Raw genomic sequence first — 9176 nt, 5'->3', positions numbered from 1 at the left:
CCTAATTTAGTTAATCAGACTGCAGGAATGGCTCTTAATTTCAAGAGGCTGTCTTCTCATTTATCTGTGGATGCCGTCTCAACTTCAAAGTGTCCTCAGCACATCATGTGTTTCTCTGAGTGTTGAAAATTTTTGTAAGTAAAGGGAACTTACTTTGTCAAACGGTTGTGTGTTACATTAATACAAAATCAGCATTATTATTTAACATGCTCACTAACCAAAAATGTGTTTTCAAGGCCTATGAAAATACATGCTGCTGTCGACTATAGGACTGAATCATTAATGGATGAGAATCGCTGAACAGAAGCAAACCTGTGGCATCAACACGGTATGTTACATAAATGGTATTTGAACTAAATAACACTGGTTGTACTATTTTTTGTTCCCGCAGCGCATGTACTTGTTTTCAACACGTTCATTCAGGAGTACATTTTTTGACGTGGCCTCGTGCTAAAACACGTGTATCTGCTTGACAGAGAACACTGAAACGCTAGGCTTGACCAGCAGGGACGTCATGTCCTGATGTCGTGTAGCACAGCGTTCAGGTTTATTGTCATCGCTTCACACTCCTGTGCTTGTCTCAGTGGGAGAGACGTGTCTCTCCACATCAGGCCGTGAGCGAGTGTGAGCGGCCCTGACGGAGTGCTAGCAAATGCTGAGAGGGTTTTATTGTAGTTTTATTGCTGAGAGTGGCTGTTATGCGAGTAGCTGACTGTCCAAAGATGAAAGTTTACTGAAACTCTAATAATTTGAAAGAGTGTCAGGCGGCTTTTAGAAAAAGGCTGAATATCTATTATTTAGACATGGACATGTTCCAAGAAAACTTTACCATTAAAGCTTAGTTCATTTTGGTTATTCAGGAATCAAAAATGGTCTTGTCATTCATATAAAATTATATTTAACAATTAAAGATCCAAATCTGAAGGTATGTATATACAGTTGAGGTCAAAAGTTTACATACACCTTGCATAATCTGCAAAATGTTCATTATTTTACCAAAATAAGAGGGATCATACAAAATGCATACTATTTTTTTTATTTAGTACTGACCTGAATAAGATATTTCACATAAAAGATGCTTACACATTACCTGAATGATCCACAGCTGTTTTTTTTTTTTAGTGATAGTTGATCATGAGTCCTTTGTTCGTCCTGAACAGAAACTGCCCGCTGTTCTTAAAAAAAATCCTTCAGGTCCCACAAATACTTTGGTGTTTCAGCAATTTTTGTGTATTTGAACCCTTTCCAACAATGACTATGATTTTGAGATTGAGATTTTAAAAGGAATTCATACTTTTTAAAAACCGTCTGAGGAACAAAAGGCGTTTGTGGTTGGCCAAATTGAACCAGGATTTCCAGGGCAAGAATCTTGACATTCATGTTTGTTCTTATCATTTTTGGTCAGGTAGCTGAAATATTAAGCTAATATCTTAATTAATACTGCTTGTACGTATCTATACCACCTATTTACTGTAGTTTGTCAAAATAATGCGCTCTTTCCTGGGACCAAACCGTGATGCAAGTGCAAACCCTCTATTCATTTAAGAGTCCTGAATAAATAAGGACCATGGCTGTTTTCTACAATGATATTAAGAAGTTTAAAAATGTTTCTTGACATATTAGAATGATTTCTTAAATTATCATGTAACTGAAAGAATAGCTGATGGAAATTCTGATTTGTCATCACAGGAATACATTTTAAAACATTAACATAGAAAACAGGTATTTAATTGTATTAATATTTCACAATATTGCTGTTTTTACTGTTTTTAACAAATAAATTGATCCTTGGTGAGTTTAAGACACTTGATTTAAAAACATTAATCTTACAATCCCAAACTTTTGGATAGTAAAATACAGTATTAAAAAAGTCTTTAAAAATAAATAAAACTTTTACTACTCCCATCCTTTGTACATAAAATGATTAATATTCCTAAAAGGTAAGGATTCAATAACAGTATTACATTTACATTTATTCATTTAGCAGACGCTTTTATCCGAAGCGACTTCTAAATAAACAAAGGTAAATGTTATTCAAATGTAAATGTTATAATTGTTATTCAGTATATATTCAATTAAATCAAAATCTCTCCTGAGAGATTCAGGTAGCAGTCAAACCACTTTACAAATTATACATTGCCTTTGTATCTGAAAATGTAGCTGACTTGGTCACAGTTGTGATTCCTAGTGGCAGGCGTTCCTCTGAATGTCAGGATGAGAGAAGCCTGGAGATCTCGACCCAGACATGCCGTGTCAAAAAGGGTGAAAGCCTGTGCCTGTCTGTGTGAATACAAGTCCAATATTCACCCAGACCCAGACGATGTGCCCTTTCCCAAAGAGTAGGTCTATTCTTTCGCTCTCTTACTCTTCCCTATCTAATTCTCATGTCTTATCAACAGGCTTTTCAGTAATCTGTGCATTGGACCTTTGTGGTGTTCATAAGACTTCTAGGCAATTAGAAGATGATCCATCTTATAGTCCATTAAAGCTGTCCAGCACTAATGAATGCTTGTTCATTACTGCATCCATTTTTTTCTTGTAATATCATAGATGAAGTGTAAACTGATATCAGGCTCAAAGTGCTTCAGGCTTGCGTTTACATTTAATGGGTTTTGGTGTAATAGATGACCTGATTTTTGTTTTTGATAGTCTACATTCGTACACTCTGGTACTCAAAGAACCTCATTTGAGTCCTCAAGGGACGAAGGCATCAGGAGAGAAGACACAGCATGTGCTCACATCTGTACAAGCAGATTTCTTTTCTTGTTACAGGTGACTAGAACAACAGTGCCTGAGCTGGACTGTCACACTTGGTGCTTTAATTAGCAGATAGGAACAAAAATGAGGTGTTTGGTGGTCTCATAAAATCCGTAGGGTTCTGTATGCCTGTATTTTTTCATATATAGACATTAATAAAGCATGACAGTGACAGCGTTTTTTTTTTTCATAGTTATGGGTAATAGGACTCCAGGACAAAAACTCTCCTGCTTTTCTGCTGAAAGGTCACAGCACAGCATCGTGAAGACATTATGAAGAGGATTTGTGCACTTTATTGGCTGGCTGAGTTTCATGAGTCATTCGGTTTCTGACACGCTGTTTCATTCCTTGGAGGGCTGTGAGCTTTTGGTGGCAGCTGGTATTTTATTTCAGAGATTTCATCTGAAGTGTAATGGAACTGTGGGTAATCCCTCATCGATTTCAGGGTTACTTTCTGATGACGTAGTTTACTGAAGCTGTTTATTATAGTACATGTATTCTTCACGGTTAGCTATGTGTCTGCTAATATACTCCATCTTAAGCTTTTTTCATTCTGAGCTTCTTGTCCTTCCTGTTTGTTTTGATATTGCTGTTTTTTCCTGTCTTTAAAGCAACTGTATGTAGGCCTAGTTTTGTGTATTTTTGCGACTTTGGAGCCTCCTAGAGTTAAGTGAGTGGAATTTATTGTCAAAAAAATATCACTGTTGGAATTACACTTGATAGCTGTACATGTGGGCTGTATCCGAAAAACAAGGACTGCCCTCAACAAAAAAAATTTTGGTCGACTAGTAGTCGTTCATATTAAGCGTTAGTCGACTATTAGTCACACGTTTATTAATAAACCATATAAATCATAATAATGAGCCTTTAATTGCCTACATAGCAGCAAGGAGACTGCATTCACGTTTTAATAATTTTCTTTGTTTTTGGCTTAAGAGATGAAGTCGGCGACACTGTTTGTCATCTCTGCAGTAGCCATGCACCTGTATGCGTGTTTCATATGGATCACATAATCTGAAAATATTTGTTTTCTATTTGAATTGATTCATTTAAAAGAAGACATTTCACTCTCTATAGATATATTTTTCATGTCTGTAAGGCAAGTATACAGAGTTTCGAAATTTCGCGTTCAAATTCACCAAGACGGCAAGAAATCACATCCTGTTTGCTTTTATTAATTTACAAAAGCGCAACATTTCGTTATTCTGAGTGCACACAAATAAACGTAGAGTCTTTACATATTCTTTACATATAATTTATTATTGTATTATACCATTATGTTTTGTCTGTTTTCCAAGTTGTTGTTATATAATCAACAACAAAAAAAAAAAAACATTTTACTTGTTTGTAATTTATATGGCCACTCAGACCGCTGACTCGTCAAAATAATATGCTCAACATAGTGCTGGATAGTTTTTGTTCTCCATCTTCAGTACATTTGAGTGTATTATCTCAATTTACTCAGTCATTTCCCTCTAATCACTACATCATGATAAATTATGACAGCATTTAACAGCATTTATATCCAAATGCACAGTTTTCCAAGAATAAATGTAACAATTCTGAGTCCGCTTGATGCAAAAACTCAATACAACAACGTAATTTACCGCAAAAACCTAAAAAAACATTACTACGAGCTAACCATAGGGCTAAAGTAAGGTGATAGTTTTGAACACAAAAAAAATATTTTGTATAAATTTTAACTAAAAAAGTTACGGACTGCAGCTTTTAATTTAATTAAATTGTATATATTTGAGGCAGAACTGCCATCCATAATATTCCCTGTCTTTGGCCTCTGTTTCTTTTTCTCTCCTGGCTGATGAAAGGCTCTTATATCTGTTCTGCTCTACAGCTCTTTTATCTATAAACACACACATTTACTCCAGCAAATACAGCCACTATTAATTCCACCTCCCTTTCTTTATCCACCTCATTACCCGTCAGTCTGTGTTCATGTGAGCTGAACGTATAGCTCATGTTACCTCAATCTTGTCTTTAATTTATCATCTTTGCATTGTTCTCCTGTTCTCACATTCACTCCCTTGACCATCCTTCACTTCATCTCTCCCATCTCCTGATCATAATCATCTGCCCTGAGGTTGAGTTTCCTCATCATCTTTTTGTCATTTACACCACTCCTCCCACCTTGCTCACTTTCTACTTACCTAGAAGCAACAAAATCACTCACAAGCACACAGTATATAGATACAGTTCTCAATATAGAGTAGACACTGCCATATTGAATATGTTATTCTCTATCTGGTTTCCCATAATCACAACTAAACACAACATAAAAATAACAGTAGATATTATGGGAACATAAGTGCAAACTGCTGCAACCAAATAATAAAAAAACACTTTTCATGTTTCATTCACCCTATGGTGAACATTAAGAATTTGATATATAAAACAGATCATTAGGCATTACACATTATTAATATTATGCATAATTATACATAAAACAGAACATTAAATATTAATGATGTTAATGGCACCATCACTTCCTTTTAGAGCCATCAAAGTTGGCCTACTTAGTGATGAACTTATACAGTCTTACCCTGTATAGATGAATCTTATATAATGAATCATAATGTAGATTTTTAATGTTTTTATAGAAGACTTTTCTGCTCACCAAGCCTGCATTTATTTGATTCAAATACAGCAAAAAAATAATAATTAAAAAAAAAATTTTAAATATACAATTTAAAATAACTGTTTTCTGTGTGAATATATTTTAAAATGTAATTTATTCCTGTGATCTCAAAGCTGCATTTTTCTGAATCATTCTAATATTCTGATTTGCAAAAAACATTTACTATTATTATGTTGAAAACAGCTGAGTATATATATTTTTTCTGGTTTCTTTGATGAATAGAAAGTTCAGAAGAACAACATTTATCTGAAATAGAAATCTTTTGTAACATTCATCACTTTTGATAAATTTAAATAAAGGTAAAATATTGATAATGATAATAATAATAATAAAATAGTTTTTTGAACAGCAAATTGGCATATTAGACTGATTTCTGAAAGATCATGTGACTGGAGTAATGATGCTAAAAATTCAGCTTTGAAATTACAGGAATAAATGACATTTTTAAATATATTCAAATAGAAAACAGTTATTTTAAACAGTAAAAATATTTCAAAATTGTACAGTTTTTACTGTACTTTGGGTCAAATAAATGCAGGCTTGGTGAGCAGAAGAGACTTCTTTAAAAACATTAAACAAATTACTGTTCAAAAACTTTTGACTGGTAGTGTACAATTTAAAATATATTCAAATTAAAAAAATCTATTTGATAGATTTCACAATATTACTGATTTACTGTATTTTTAATCAAATAAATACAGCAGCCTTGGTGAGAATAAAAGACAACTTTCAAAAACATTTATAAAATTGACCTCATGGTTAAACATAAGGAAAGTAGTCTCGTTGAAACATTCGTGAATTTTGTAACTAATCTAAAAAATAAATGCAATTATTTAAATAGATTTCGGTGTTAGAAGCGTGACTGCAACAATGTTAGCCTTATCAGCGCTCTCTCAAGCGCTCTCCTGTGAGGCTTAGACTATCAATGTTAAGACAGATTACTGTCCCACTCTCTCTGGAGGGCAGTGCTTATTTTAGCACCAGCCTTGGCCTACTGCATCCTCACCCTGTAAACAAGAGCATTCAGTCAAAGAGTTTTGATTCTATGTCGATCTATTTCTGCGTCCTTCCTCCAGCCCACCTTCATCTTGACCTGGCAGGTTTTCCGTGCATAAATGCTAACGCTCTTCTCCATTCCAGCGTGGTCTTGCATCTCTGTCCATTTCCTTATCATTGACCCAGATTCCTACTCTCTCGATCTCCGCACACTGTTAGATTAGTATTGATCACAGGGCTACAAATAACTGCCTGCAACTTGTTCGAAGCTTTCTGGGTCAATGTTGCATTGCATAATTAGTGTTTATACACGTTAGGATGACATTAAAAAGGTGTTATGTTTATATGAAGATTATGATAATAATAATAAATGTTAATTTTGAAAGATCTAACAACAGTTTCTCCCTAAATCAGTCTGAAGTACTAACCTACTTTGTTCTCTGTTTTATTTTAAACCCTTTTGAGTCCAGTTATGCCAGATAACAAATGGCCCTCTCACTGAGACCAGCATATTATGCTGTGACTGGCTGGCTTTCATCCTGCTATTGGCAAATCTGTAAATCGTCTGTCATTTCAGCACTTCAATTACAGAAAACAACAATAATGCACAGCCCCATTTACACCCACATGAAGCGCCAACCCTTCCCGGAAAACAAATTACCGTTCGCTGTGGTCCAACGATGCAATGAGACCTCCACTTTATGTGGTCAGCAAATTAGAGGTCAATTTTAAGTGAACAAATTAATCTTTTCCCAGGGGCTTGAGAATACATATTGCATAATTTGTTAAGTAGGGATGATGTTTTCTGAACAGAAGACCATTGGAAAGCGAAATGCGAGTATTCCTAATGGAAATGAAAAGTGGGTTATACTGATGATAGCCTCGCTCACCAGGCTTCTAACTACAGAATGAGATCTTATCCATGTACCGCTTATTCTGGACAGTGTTCGCCCACTTAGACAGGAAGAGACTTCTGTTCTGACAAAAATGAAAATTCTGTCATTAATTGCTCACCCTCATGTCGTTTCAAACTCCTAAGACATTTGTTCATCTTTGGAAGACAAATTAAGATATTTTTGGATGAAATCCGACAGCTTTCTGACCAGCATCAGCAGCAAAACACTGACATGGATAAAAAGAAATTGTTGAATAAAGTCGTTATTTTTTTAAATTTGCAAACAAAAAGTATTCTCATAGCTTCAAAACATCAAATAAACATCAAAATTAAATTTTTGGGTGAACGATCCCTTTAAGGTCATTGCACATGGAGTTTAAAATTTCCGTCGGAAATTTTCGCACATAAAAAAAACAACAACCTCACATTGTGTCAATCACATTTACACATTGCCTCCGAAACTTTTGTCTGTTATTAAAAAAAAAAAAAAAATTATCTGCCTTTTTCACATCCGTAGCAAGCATTTTGAGAGGTGTTTTGAAAATTCAGAGCCACCGTACAAGCGAATCTTCTTTTTAATATGTGGCTCCAGTATCGCTAGCAAAGCATCAAACTTAGCTGCTGGCATCATGAATTAAATTTTTAATCACCCGTAATAATCATGCAGCTCCTGAATAAGGATGTGGAACTATCCTTCCTATGTATATCTCAGGATTGGATGCACCCATATTTCCTCCTCTTTTTTTTCTTTTTAAGAAAAGAGCGGACAACAGGATCCTCCTCACTGCTTGACTCCATTTTGTATTTTTTTTGCAATTAATTAATCAATACACATCAGACTCGGTGTGCAAGGTTTCTGTGCGTGACAAATTTTTAGGATGACAATTTAATACGAAAATACGCATACGAAGATTTTGGACTCAGTGTGCAGGGACTTTACATCCAATTCTATTCCACCTGAGCTACCGAGCAAGCTTGTTATGTCTGGAAAGTGAAACATATGGAGCTGTAATCATAACTCTGTATGAAAACAATTACAAGTACTCACTGTTTTACAGCCTCCAGTGTTCATTTCTGTTGAAAACTGCAGTGATACTTATTGGTATGTATTTTGCATCTTGCGATAAATTTCCCACAGGAACATTTTTGTCATGAGATGAGGTAGATTTTAATGATGTCCTTACTACCTTGAATGTGGTTTTGCATTCTGTTTATGCAGAGTCAGTTTATCTTTTAGCTTTTAAACACGACTTTTTCAGGTAAAATTGTAAAAAACGTTTATAAGCCAATTACATTAGAGCAGGTTCATCAGATGTAGCTTTTTTGTGAAATATTCATTATCATATGGAGTGAACACTTGTGGTGATTACTGATATGATTATTACTTTTTATAGCTACTGTAAACATGTCTCATGATAAAATAGTTCCATAAGTCCTTTTTATTTCAGTTTCCTATTAGCCTAATGGATTACTTGCTCATTTTTATGTGAATGTTTATATCTGAAGTCATATTTTGCGAAAACACTCTGTGACCTCAAGTACTGTTGACTCATACATGGCTAGTATATCAGTGATGCGCGGTTAACTCCCTCAAAGTTGTCGCTTCTACGTGACCCGTCCTTTAGTCACTTCCCTGTCCTAAATTTCACTCTCCATTAGCCATATAAATTCATTTTATTCTCTTGAGAATATGTAGCTGCACCAGTAATACTACAGCACATGAAACCACTTCCAAGAACAATAAACCCTTTAATGGTAGGATATTAAACTGTGTATTACTCACAACCAACAAACTATCCTCTGCGGTGCCTTAAAAGGATATTTATTCCATATGTTTGTGTGTTTGCCTGTGTTATGCACCTTATGGCAGGAGCT

The sequence above is a fragment of the Garra rufa genome, chromosome 5 (genome assembly GCF_049309525.1).
Source record: "Garra rufa chromosome 5, GarRuf1.0, whole genome shotgun sequence".
Lineage (NCBI taxonomy): Eukaryota > Metazoa > Chordata > Actinopteri > Cypriniformes > Cyprinidae > Garra > Garra rufa.
Note: the sequence above shows the minus strand (reverse complement) of the source record.